Below are 13,154 nucleotides of genomic sequence, written 5' to 3' on the forward strand. Positions count from 1 at the left end.
GACTGGTGGGTGACAAACAGTGTCTGGGGGTGACACTGCCCAAGGGGGGACAGGCAGTGACCAGGGGACGGTGTGCAGGGGTGGCAGTGCCCGGGGGGGACGGGCGGTGTCCGTGAGGCACAGACAGTGCCCAGACAGGTCACCCGCCCCCAGCTGCCACCACCCCCGTCGGGGGCCGCCCCCCCCGCGCAGCTTTCGGCGGGCGCGAGTGTCCGGGAGCCGCGGATCCGCGCCGGCTGTGGTTGGCGCGCCCGCCCGCCCCCGGCCGGCGGCGGCGCAGGCGCGGTGCGCGCATTCCATGATGGCGGCGCGGGCGGGCGGCGGGCGCTGAGGCGGCGGAGCCCGCGGGGCACACGGTCAGTGCCGGGGGGAGCGCACGGGCACCGCCGGGGGCCGCTCTCCGGGGCCCCTTCCCCGGTCCCCGCTGCTCCCCGGGGCGGCGGAGAGCGGCGGTGCCCAGCCGGGGCGCGGTGGGCAGTGCCGGGAGCGGAGCCCCGCGGAGCGGAGGGCGGTAGGCGGCGCGGAGCCGGGCGGGGGCGGCTGGAGGGACAGGCGGGACCCCGGGGACGGGAAGGGTGTTCTGAGGCGGGGGACAGCCCCGAGTATGAGGCAGGTTCGGGGGTGGACGTGGCGCACGGGGCAGGTGGGGGCAGGATCCAGGGGGATCCGATGTCCCGGGACATGGGGCGGGATGTGGTACCGCGAGGAGGATGGGGTGACCGGGATGGGATGGGGTGCTGGTGGTGGGATGGGGTGTGCCTGGGATGGGGTGTGGTGGTGGTAGTGGGATGGGGTACCGAGGATGGGGTAGGATGGAGTGCCTGGGATAGGGTGGGGTGCCCGGGGTGGGCTGGAGTGCCCGAGGCGCATGGGGTGCCGGGCAGGCAGGGCTCAGGGTGTCGGCACAGACGGCCGGGGTCTGTCCGGGTGCGCTGCCCTGCGGGGCGCGGGCATCCCCCCAGGAGACCCGGCGGGTGCGGGGTACAGGGGTTCTGGGGAGCAGCTGCTAACCGGACCCCCGGTGCTGGGGGGGCCCGGGCGGGGGCTCCCGGCTGAGCCTGCCCGGATGGGGTTAATGCCAGCCCGCGCCGCGGGTCGCGCTTCCCTCCGCTGGTTCCCGCTCCGCTCCCCAGCGCACAGATTCTCGGTCTCCTCCTTTCCCTCTCCTCTCCTTATCCTCCTGTTTCTTAGGCCAGGAGGGGCTGCGATGTGCAGTCGTCCCCCCCAGGTCCCCCCTGGCCGCCCCCCCGTGCTCCCTCCCCGGCAGCCGCTGCCTGCGAATGCCACGTAGCCTTGTAGTTGTTCCCCTTGGCTGCTCCGCAGCTCCGGTCCCAGACACCTCCCCCGGCTCCTCCTGGGCTCGGGGCAGGGGGAGGTCACTCCTGTCAGCCCCTGCCTGGCTGGTGACCATCTTTTGCCCTCCCCCTTCCCGCTGTGTCCCCCCCCCCCCCGCCTTGGGGCAGCAGCAGTGCGGACCCCACTGGGGCCACTTTGTGCCCACTCCTATTTATGCCTCTCACAAAGGGCTGGGGACTTCAGCAGCGGGTGCTTCCCTTCGGGGACAGTCTCCAGGAATTCTTTGCCCCCAGACTCAGCAGCCCCTCTGCCACCTCAAATCTGAGGTGTTCCTGTGCAAATCTCCGAAAACAGGGCAATAATGCATTGCTGGCAGGTGTATTTGCTCCCTCCAGCAGCTCGCCCAGCTGGTTTCTGAGTTTCGTTTCTCTTCAAAACTTGGTTGGAATTATGGACATCTTCTGTAATTAATAATTGAGGTTTCAGTTTCTCTCCGTTCTGCTGATACTTTATGTCTTCCCTCTGTCCTGTGCTAGTTAAATTTTTTCACACTGGCAGCCCTTCCTTGCTTTCCCTGCTGCCTGATTGGGAATATTGACACACAGATAAATTCCCCAACAGCCCGCTCCACGTATGGCTGTGGCCTGCGATTCCTGATGTTTTCCTAATGTATTTATCTTTACAACACTCAGTTCAATAGGGAAATACTGTCTCAGTCACAGATGGAAAGACTGAGGCACCGAAATATTTATGGCCCAAGGTCACACAGGAAGTATGTGGTGAGGCAGGGAATTGAATCTAGATTTCCTGAGCCTCAGATTAGCATTTGAACCAGGGAAGCATCCTCTCTGTATTTTAAGCCAATGAATTGACCTTGGAGTTAAGATCCAGTGTAGAAGAAAGTACTTTGTGTTTGGTTCAGTATCTCTGTGAGTAAGAAGAAAGCCCAAGTTGCTTCCCACATTCACATTCCTTCCCTTGGTTTATGTATTTTGTGAAAAAGGATAAGGTGGTAAAATGGGAAAGATACTGACTTTCTCAGGGCTCAGTGTGTGATCATGGGTGTTGAAAAGCAGCCAGATATTACACTCTCCTCTCCTTTTGGGCTTTTTACCTTCCTGTTTCCAAATCTTGGAAAGTTTTGGAGCATTCTCGTTGTGTGGGAATCATTTGTTCTCAGCTAGGATCAAATAAATCTCATTTTCTATGGAGCTGAACTAATTCAACTGGATCCCAGATCTCAGTTTGGGATTCTTCATGGAGCAGCCTGTGGATAAACAGAGCTGGTACTGATGGCTCACACACCTCCTGGAGCAAGCTCTTACAAGTTATTCACTCAGCTGTAGCTCAGGATTGTTGCAGCAAGTTTTTGGAAAACCTGGCTTTAGCTGGAATGAAGCAGCACTTTGACAATGCAGTAGAATGATTTCAGCTCCTTGGGCTGGGGATGTGCACAAATACCAACTTTCCCTGCTTGGAACAGCTGGTTTTTGGTGGTGATTTGGTAGTTCATTTTCCTACAGTGGTTTTGAGGAATTGGATGTTAGAATGGTTTAAAACAATAGCACCTGGTGGATTCACCTTTAGAGAGAATAAAGGTAACTTGGTCTACACAAATCCATTTCCTGCCACAAGCCTTGATCACAAACTGCACCTCTCTTTGATGTTGCACTGACACCAAATCTGGATATAAATGTTCTATATGACTCTTTTCATGACCTTTTGTTTGGCATTTTTGGAGGTTGGCATTGGCATTGTGTTAACTGTGGGGCTTGTCCCACCCCTGCCAACAATTGTCATCTTTTATCATTATTTTTAGGAAGGGTTTTGTGAGTCCTTAAAAAAGCCAAGATTTCATGTGGACCGTGCAGACGGGAAAAATTCCAGCATTCTGCTCCCCCATTCTGCCTGGCCTTGGGTGAATTTCATGCAAATTAAAATCTACCTTTTAAGCTTGAAAGAGTGGCATTTTTATTTGGTGACTTGCTATTTCCACAACTGGGAAACTTGTCAGATTTAGAAGAAAATACGTGACTGGGAAGACATTCCTACAATACTGTGCATCAAAGTCAGGAGCGGGTATGAAATATTGTAAGAATTCCTTCCCTAGTTCCATATTTTCTTAATTTCCTGTCGTGATTTCATTGACTCGGAGAAGAATTTTAAAATTATCTCTGAAAGCAGATGAGAAAACCTCAATATTAGTAATCCTGCAACAGGGAAGAGGCTTGAGGAAAAAAATGACGTTTCTCACTTCTAATTTTGATCTGTCTGAAAGCGTCAGGTCTGAACTCTCAGTATTTAAACCTGGGGTTGCTCAAGGCTCTGGGCTCGAGGCTGGGGGATGTGGGAGCAGGAACCTGTGCATTTTTTCACCTGTTTTTTAGCACATTGTCATGAAGCTTCCCGAGGTCAAGATGGTTGGTTTTCAGCTGTTATCTTTGCTGCAAGCCAGACCTTCACTGAAAAGTTTTGGATTCCTGAGTGAGGAGCACACACTGAACTCTTTATTGCATTCTTGAAGAGCTTATTGTAAAAGCAGCGATAATTTATTCTTTCAGTGGTGCTAACACAATCCTTTCTGTGTATTGACCAGCACAGACAGACCACTGGCTCCCAGCCCTTCGGCCCTTTCAATCCTAATGTAAATCTCCCCTTGTTCCCAGGATCTTGATTGATGTGGAAAATGCCTTCTTTTGCCCAAGATTCACTCTGGGCCCTGATGCTTTATATTCGATATTTTTCCGGTGTATCATTTAAAGTAGTTCAGGAGGAACATTTGTTAGGTTGAGACTTCAGAAGCATCTTAAAGTGATGTCATCGGTGTGACTTGAAGACAGTATCACCTTTTTGGTGAGAAGGACAATGGATTGCTGTGTGGGAGCTTCTCCAGGCAGCCTCAGGAGCCACTGAGGACTGAGATTTCTTGTGGTGTTCCAGTAAAACTGCAGAACACACTGCACCTGCCTGGGCCTTATCTTTAGAGATTCAGGAGGAATTTCTCCATGAAAAGGGTGGCCAGGCATTGGCAGGAGCTGGCCAGGGCAGTTTGGAGTCGCCACTCCTGGAGATGTGCAAGGAAGGACTGGATGTGGCGCTCAGTGCTCTGGGCTGGTGATGAGGTGGGGATCAGGCACAGGTCGGAACTGGTGATCTTGGAGACTTTTTCCAAACTTAATAATTCTGTGCAAAACAGTATTGGGGATTGACTGATCCCTGCAAAAATTTCCTATGTTTGGACAGCCAAAAGAGGGCTCAGTGTGTGAATATTTTAGGAAGTGTTTTAGTGCTGGATGCAGCTTGAGAAAGGTGATGATTTTTACATTATTAAATACATCTTCAGTGGTTTAACTGTCTCCTGGAGCTGTTCATGTCCTTCTGCTGGAGCATCTTTAGAGAAGCAGTTTCTAGAATAAAGCTGTGCTGCCCCATAGCAGCAAACTGGGATTGTATTTCCATCTTTATGTACAATTTATGTCTTTTCCTGTCCCTTACCAGAGGGTGAACGTGTGCATGACAGTTTAAATTTTGGTATGTTTGATTTTTCTGTCCTTATTGCCGTATAGAGGAGTAGAGCAGATAGAGCAGATACATAGAGTAGGTAACTAAGTAAATACAGTTATATCCAAAGGACTCCCCGCTGCCTGTCCCCTCCTGGCTCCTGCTCTTTCCATGAATCTCTGGTGTTCTCTGTGCCTTGTTTTCCTTCAGATTCCATGTTTGCCAAGGCACTAACATGATAATGTGGGGTTTTTTGCCTGCAGAAAGAAGCTTGAGGACAGCACACGTTGCTCACTCTGCAGCAGGCACTGGAGCACTCACCAGGAGGAATTCCCAGTCAGGAGAGTGACAACGGTAATTACACAGAATTTAGGATTCTCCCAGATTTTATGAAGTGTTTATTTTCTTATTAAGTCTCTAAGTAACACTTCAAGATGAAATTAATGTATTTGACAGACTTCTAAACTTAGGACTCTTTTTTTTTCTGGAAGAAATTTCTGGATGACTTCTTATCAAATGGAAAAATTGAATTAGGGAAGGAAGAATTGATTGAGTTCTTGAGGTAAGAAGAGTTTCAGGTTCCACAGGAACATTATTGATTTTTTAAGGTGGCAGCCTTATCTCTATTTTCACATTTCTCTTTCTCCTCCCTTCACCCACTTAGCTGGAAGTTTTCTCTTGGAGAAACTTGGAGAATTGCATAATTTGCTTTGGATAAAGACAGTAAATTCTGTTTTTAGCCAAATGCATTTCCTGTGTAGAGAACAGCTGGAGTGGGTGACAGCATTCTGGTAGTGCCTTGCTCAGATCCTTTGGTTTTAGTTGGAAATCATGGAACTGAGTTCCTTCTCATGGAACTGGTCAGGTCATGGAATTGATCTGCTGGAAGAGCAGAAAGGAATCTGTCAAAAACTTGGCGAAGAATGTTGGAAAGCAAAACATGATCAGCAGTTGGATTTCGTACAAGAGATAAAGAAAAAAGTGATAATCATGCTGTATTCCCTGGAGCTGTACAGGTGTTTCAGGAGGAAAATCATTTAAGGAGGTTAAATGCAAGTTTATAAATTCAGATGAGGTTTTTTAATCTGCTGTTCCATGCCCTTTATTAAAGAACTTCAGCATTAATGTCTTTCATGGAAATCAGTTGCTTTCAGTTCTGCTAAGTGGTGTTCGGGTGAGCACTGATGTGTCACTTGGGTTTGTCCTCTCCAGTTACTTGCAGGAGTGAAGGCAGAGTTTAGTGTTTGCATGGGAGGAGTTCTGGTGCTCCTGAAAGGCTTGCAAGATGTTCATGTTGGTTTTGAGCACATTCTGCTGTTCCAGGAAAAGCTTTAATCTGGTCACCCAGCTGTGTACTTTTGTCCATTTGGAGAATTATTTTGAGGAACTGTTTAGGTTTGGAAGATATTATGTGAACAGCATTCTGGTGTGTTGTAAAATGTCACTTTGCTTTTTAATGCCTGGGGTTTTTAGAATATGAACTTGATAAAAACTTACATAAACTGTCATCCTTAGGTTTTCCAAAACTGCTAATTTCTACTTAGGCGGTGACATAAAATTGTGATTAAATTCCCAAGCTTCCAGCAGGTTCATTGATTTGCAAATAAATATTCCTAGCTCAGAAACAGAAGCAAATGATTTCAGTGTGTTGCCACCCATCAGCTGAGCTGTGGCTGTGGTTCTGGGCTGGTCCCGGCCAGTCACCCAGACGGAGGGAAGTGTTCCTGCTCCAGCCTCATGGCAATGAGCTCACACTTGCATTTTCCCCTTGCATTTTCCATGAACTAAAAAAATGCACATGGTCCGATGCCATGAGACTGCTCAGCTGTGGTAATTACAGTCATTTATTGGTGTGTTTTAGCCCTGAGTTTAAGTATAACCTGTTCTGACCGGCCTAATTTGACCCAGTGCTCAGCTAAAGTGTTACAGCCCCAGCCTCTGGTGTTGTGCAAGGAAAAGTCTTCAGCTGCTGTATCGAAATAATTCCTTCTTGCTCAGAGTTTGCTTAATCTGCTCCACTTTGAAGAAATCCTTTGCTTTTGCTGGGTTTTTCTGCTTGGTTTTGAAGTCCTGGTTTAAAAGGGTTGTTACATGAGAGAGGCCTGTTTGTGCTGCATCCAGTGCTCCGGTGATGAGCAGATCAGAGCTGGTGGAAAATCAGCCTTTGCTTCCTTAGAGCCTGCAGAAACCTGGGAACAAACTCCTGCTTGTGTTCCACCTGTGAAGTCCTGATTCTCCTTCTGTTTTTGGGTTAGACAGCAGCTGACTGCTCTGAGCTGTCTCATGGTAGGGAGCCTTTCCTGGAAATTATCTTGTTGCTGTTGGTTTTAATAAACTGCGTGATTGCCCTCCCTGAGTTGAGTTTAAAGTAAATAAATTGGTGGAGATACAGAATGCAAACATTTGGAAAAGAGCTTTTGGATCACCTCTGTCTCATAGCAGCTGTGAGTGTGTCTTCTATCCCATACTGCTCCCTAAATTTGTGGAGGTATCACCCAGATCTGGCACTAAAAAGGCTCAGGTTTGGTGCTTTCCTGGCTCAATCCCAGGAGGTTTCAGTCAAGTTCGGCATAGGACAAAGCAGAGCAGCCCAGCTCAGGGTGCACTTAAATTCCCCAGTTTTCCTGGTCCTCACTGGAAGATTCTTTAAAAAGCTTTTAGATATCCTTAATATTTATTCCTTGCCATGAGCTGGGTGTTCTGGCTGGAGGGAGGGACTGGGATGAACCAGGTGCTGTGGAATGATGTGTTCCTGTTGGAGGGAACGTGCCTGCACATACAGCAGCTATTCCTTTGGGTTGCTTCCAGGCTTTCAAACAGAACTTTTCCCCTGGAATCTGGTAAATGGGCAGAACTCCTTTTGTTTTCAGGGAAAAAGTTATCATAAAATGGCTTCAATTTTAACTTCCACTTTATGACAAATTTGTCTTGTAGGGGGGAGTTGTGCTCAGTTATGCAGATCCTTCTCCTGAATTTCACAGCCTTGGGAGCGGGTGCAGCTCCCTGTAGGAACTTGCAGGTCCCAGCTGGCAAACCTTGGCACACTTGGAAGTGCTTTGTTTCATCTGCCCAGCTCTGTGTTCCTTCCAGGTGTGAATTCCAGCTGCCTTTTTGCTGACCAGTTCAGGTCCAAGAGAGAATTCCAGGCACACACCAGGGCTTGTGCTCTGTCTTGTGCCTCTGGGCAGAAGTTTTTTGGGATTACTTTTCCATGGACTATGGTGTCTACTGCTTCCATAGCTTCCACAGGATTTAGAGAACCATTTGGATACAGAATTTCCATAGTATATGGTTAGTGTGTAAATATACTGGTTTTCTTCAAGGCCTAAAAAAACCTAGAATAATGTGGCTTTAAATTCACCATTTTAAACTTGGAAAATCATATTGAAAATAAGTACATTGTTAAATTGCATTTAATAAAGGTTTTTTCATCTAAGCTTGAAAGTTTTTTGCTTTGTTTAGCTTTAAGACATTGAAATGAGCACCTTGGCTTATTCCAGAAAGTGTCCCCTTCCTGACAGGTGGAAAAAAGGTAGTTTTACTTTTTTTTTTTTTGGTAACAACATTTTTGCAGCTAGAAAATTCCTTAATCCCTTTATTTTTTTAAGTTCAGATAAGAATGAAGCACCTTAATGGTTCAGTCCTTTGAGGTGCTCAGTTCTCTGGAATATTTGTAGAAGCAGGATTTGGATTAGGACAGGAATATGACCTTTCAGGAACTCCTCTGAGTTTTGGCTTATGGGACTGGTCACTTAGAAGCAGTACACAAGTGCTCAGAATTCAACTCTGCTTTTCTGGCAATAAGAGAAAAGCCATAAAAGAACTAAAACAACGAAGGAAAATATTTATCTAAAAGTTATGTCATGTTTACATTACAGAAACTGTTATTGCCAACTTTACAGGCCTCCTAAATGAATAATTCTGAGGACAGGCATGGCCTTAATGTGAGCATAATATTAAATAACAGCTCAAATCAAATCTAATGCACTCTGGGCACTGACAGAGCTTTTCTGCCCAGCTCCCAGCTCTTCCCAGTGGAGTTTCTCTTAGGAAGAGCAGCAGAAAGTTGTTCAGCCCCTGGAAAAACGTGTGTACGCCTGGAGGGTGGGCACTGGCCTGTCTGTCCCTGGAATCCTGAGGGATGGAGTTTCAGGCTGGAAAACGATCCTGAAGTGCTGGGGAGGTGCTGTGGGAGGATGCAGGGGACAATTGTTTGATTGCTTTCCTGGCACGCTCCCTCAGGAACCCGATCCAGAGGGATGAGGGAGGGAGGATGAAAGTTGATAGGATCCCTCAGGTCGGTGGCCTTGGTTTGTTGGATCTGCTGTTTGTGGGTGTTTTTAGGGATTTTGATATCAGGGAAAGGAGGGCTTCCATCCCAATCTTAACCCTCCTCCAGGGAGAATTTTAGGAGCATTGAGGCCTGAGAGATGAGCATTAATACTTAATTAAAAATCATTTGTAATTTGGTCAGTGCTGAAAGCAAATACTTGGAGCAGAGTGTGGAAGCCTTGTCCTGTGTGTGTGGAGCTGGGGTGGAATTTTGTTGAGGTTTTTTGTTTTCCTGGGGTCACAGACCTCACCAGGGTCAAAGCCATCCCTGGGTCAGGCTCTCGCAATAGTCGCAATATTTGATCCCATTTGTTGGGTAAATCCGGAGGGACATTTTCAGGTGAGCTCTCTCAATGTTCAGAATATTTGGGTCCATTTGTTGGGTAAATCATGAGGGACATTTTCAGGTGAGCTCTCTCAATATTAAGAATATTTGAGCCCATTTGTTGGGTAAATCATGAGGGACATTTTCAGGTGAGCTCTCTCAGTGTTAAGAATATTTGAGCCCATTTGTTGGGTAAATCGTGAGGGACATTTTCAGGCTCAAGGCTGTGTTGCCCTCCTGGCTGGAAGCCAAATTTCCCGCAAGATGCTGCGACCTAATTCCCTCGGGGGTCGTTACAAATGATTTCCAGGATTTTAATCAAAACATGGATTTAGTGGGGAACAGATGACTTATGGAGTGGGGGTGGTCCCTCCAGAGCTTGGGTTGTAACTGAGCTGCTGTTAAATCTCTCCTTGCCTTGATCTTGCTCAGATCTCACGTGTGGTCCTGGGGCACAAACTATTTTAGGACTGGGATGGTACCTCCAACACCTTGTTAATGCTGTTTATTGGAAAAGCTTGGGTAGGAGAGGGCAGCTTGGGTCTTTTTTCCCCGATTTTTCCTGCTTCAGAATTGCGTGGGGCATATCTGGGGTTTTTAGGAGTGATAATTAAGGTTGGATCTTTTTGGCAAGGTTATTCCTTAGCCTGACATTGGGGATGGCTTTGGGTTGGCTCTGTGGTTGTTCTTTTTAACAGCCTTTTGGAGCTGAGTGATGGAAAGTTGAACTGACAGAGTGGAGTGTGCGTAAAATACTCAGAGCCTCAGTTTGCAGGAGACCTGGATTTTAAGGCATGGCAGTAACACTTCTTTATCAGAGAACATGGGATTTTTCCTGCCACTTAGAGAAAATAAATTGGCTATACTTTTTATATATTACATAATATTTATAATAATAATTAGTAATTCTGTCAGTATAAAAAGGTGTAAGTAAAGCTTTAGGTGTTTATACAATACTGCTTTTAGTAAAGAGCAGTATGAGAGTAGTTTACTTCGGGCTGGCAGGTTGCATAAGGCACTGAACCTGGAAATCAGGAAGTCTCTGCTGAATTTCATTCTCTCCTTCCTGGACACATTGTTCTTTCTAACTCAGGCATACTGTATTTAAAAAAAAGATAAAGTTGCCATTTAAGTAATATGCTCCTTTCTCATCTTAAATCCAGCACTTACTGTAATGAAAATCCAGCCTTTGGGACAGTTTCTGTCTGGGATTATAAACTTATTTTTCACTGTTTATGAAATCTGTTTGGTTTCTGCTCTGGACAGTGGAATGGAGCTGATCCACTCCTGTCTGCAGTGTTCCTCCCATTTAGTCTGTGTGAGATCATGCTGGAGAGAGGTTTTTAATATAATAGGAAAATAATATGAGACAACAGGAACTTTGAAACTTGTTAAATCCATAATGCTGCAACACATTTGCACAACAGATAATCTCACGTTCTGTTAACAAGACTAAAGGACACAGTTCAAATGAAAAAGTTATTTTTTCAGTTTATTAAATTTTTCTTTTTTTTTTTTGTATTACGATTAAGAAATAAACAACCTCTTTGTTCTTACATGCCCTGCAGTAAATACTTGCAAATTCATTGTTAGTGCCTAAAGAGAAACATGTCTGTAAATTGTAAATTAAAACAGGAATGGTGTGTTTATCTTGGAAAATTCTTCTGGCCATAACCTTTCTTCCAGATATGGCTGTGGTAATTTTGATGTTGTTTCTCCTGTGCCATTCAAGTGGAAGTGACAGAGCTGATGTGCTGCCTCATCCTGAGCTGCACACTGGAAATGGCTGAAGGAGGCTTAGGAATACTGGGAGTTCTTCCCAGAAGTTTACAAAACATTGATGGAGTCGTTATGGTTGGAAAAGACCTCTAAGATCCCCAGCTCCAACCATTTGTCTGTAACTGCCCCCATGCCCTGGAATTACTCATCATTCCACTTTGGATCCAGACCATCAGAGACAATTTTAGAGTTTCCGACTGTCTTGTGTGAATCCTTGCTGTTTTCCAGACCTGAGGCGGGATGATCCCATATCAGACAGCCCTCATGAGCTCCCTTTCCTCTGCTCCATCCGTCAGGGAGCTTAAGAGCTGTTTTCCATGGAAATGGGAGCCCGGAATCAATGAACACTGAGCGGCTCCTCGGGAGCTGGCCGGGCTCCAGCAGCTCTGCCGGGGAGGAATTTGGGCTGGAGCAAAGGGAAGGCCGATGCTGGAGCCTTCCAGAGGCTCGGCATTTTTACTATGGCAGGAAGTGAGGTCAGGCCCAGCCGCTGTGGATGGGAATTGTTTACTGGAAGGGCAGTCCTGGAGATTTTCTGTTTTTCTTAGAAGCCTTTGTAGGGTGAGTGTCCCTGGAAAATGTTGCCTTCCTTTGAATATGGGAACCATGACCATGTTACATGAGACTGTTGAATTACTCTAGAACACTTCTCAGAGCCCATTTTTACAACATGGATTTGGTTTATTTAGTTTAAAGTATGTTTTATTGGGAAAAATTACCGTATTTCAGCTTTTTAGATGTGTGTGTGTTGAATAATCTTTGAAAACAAAAGCTCAGGCTGTTTAACTTAGAAATGTGTTGCCCGCTATCACTTCCTTCAGCTTCAGGTTTGTTTCTGAGATGATTAATCCCAATTATTTTATTTTTTTATGGCTCTCATGCTCTGTGGGCTGAATTCATCCCTCAGCTCAGCCAGGTTTGGGAATGACCTTTAGCTGATGTGTAGTAGAAACCACTGCAAAGAAATGAATCAGGCCAGAAGTGCCCTTGCAAAATGTAACCTTTCTAAAATTTAATCAGTTTAATTCCACACTGAGTCAAAAATCTCCAGGACAGGGTGACAAAGCTGTAGAGACACCTCTACAAATTCTGCTACTGATTCATATTTAATGAGTCACTAAACTTCAGTTCATTCCTATAAATTACAAAGTTTGCCTGGTCTTTAATGCTTCCAGATGGGATTTTTCCTGCTTTTTTTTAGTTATTTTGGTTTATTTATTATATATTATTTAGTTTATTGTTATTTTTATTTAAGATTTTTATTTATTTAATTTAAGATTTAGTGTATTATCTTTAATGTCAGCGCAGCCTCTTAATTCCCAGGACTGTACTTTTTTCCTTGTTTTTTTTTCCCCCTGACCACTTGAATAGTTCCTGGGGGTGATAAATCCCTCACTGCCAAGAACAGACCACGGCAAAAGCAGTTTGAGCTGCTCTTCCTGAGATTTGATGGAATAAAGTGGACCAAGCAGCTCTTGGATGCAGTTCTCCCTGTGGGTGGGTTGTTCCTTCTGGTCCATGAACACCCCCAGCTGGGTTTGCCTCTCCAAGCTGACTTGGTTTGGGGGAAATCCAAGGCTTTAGGGAAGCCTGGAATCAATGACAGAGTATTAGGGATGATGTGAAACTTGGGAACTCGGGAGTGTTGGTGGAGGAGAGGCTGGACATGCTCTGGTCCCCAGGAGCCCCAGATTCCAGGGTTTGTTCCCAGCATGGGCAGGAGGAAGGGGGGAGTTCTGCCCCTCTGCAGAGCTGCCTCCAGCCCTGGGCTCCCAGCACAGGAAGGATGTGGAGCTGCTGGAGAGAGTCCAGAGGAGGCCACGGAGCTGCTCCAAGGGCTGGAGCTCCTCTGCCCTGGAGCTGGGGGTGCTCGCCTGGAGAAGAGAAGGCTCGGGGGAGACCTCAGAGCCCCTTCCAGGGC

At 46.6% G+C, this 13,154-nt stretch overlaps 1 protein-coding gene across 3 annotated transcripts in view; it reads left to right on the top strand.

Moving 5' to 3' along the window:
- The first annotated feature begins 282 nt into the window (after positions 1 to 282).
- The window catches only part of LOC121673198 (fibronectin type-III domain-containing protein 3a-like), a 38,978-nt gene continuing 26,106 nt past the window's right edge, over positions 283 to 13,154 (top strand). Inside the window, exons 1-2 of one of the 3 annotated variants that reach the window (XM_042046301.1) lie at positions 283 to 356; positions 5,061 to 5,151. The gene's annotated coding sequence lies outside the window, so the exon portion shown is untranslated. Of the gene's footprint in view, positions 357 to 390; positions 512 to 5,060; positions 5,152 to 13,154 lie in introns of those variants that run through there. The other 2 variants (XM_042046300.1, XM_042046302.1) reach the window with 2 other exon arrangements.

Source organism: Corvus kubaryi, unplaced genomic scaffold (assembly GCF_017639235.1).
Source record: "Corvus kubaryi isolate FWS band 111438036 unplaced genomic scaffold, C.kubaryi_AGA036_p1.0 65279, whole genome shotgun sequence".
NCBI lineage: Eukaryota > Metazoa > Chordata > Aves > Passeriformes > Corvidae > Corvus > Corvus kubaryi.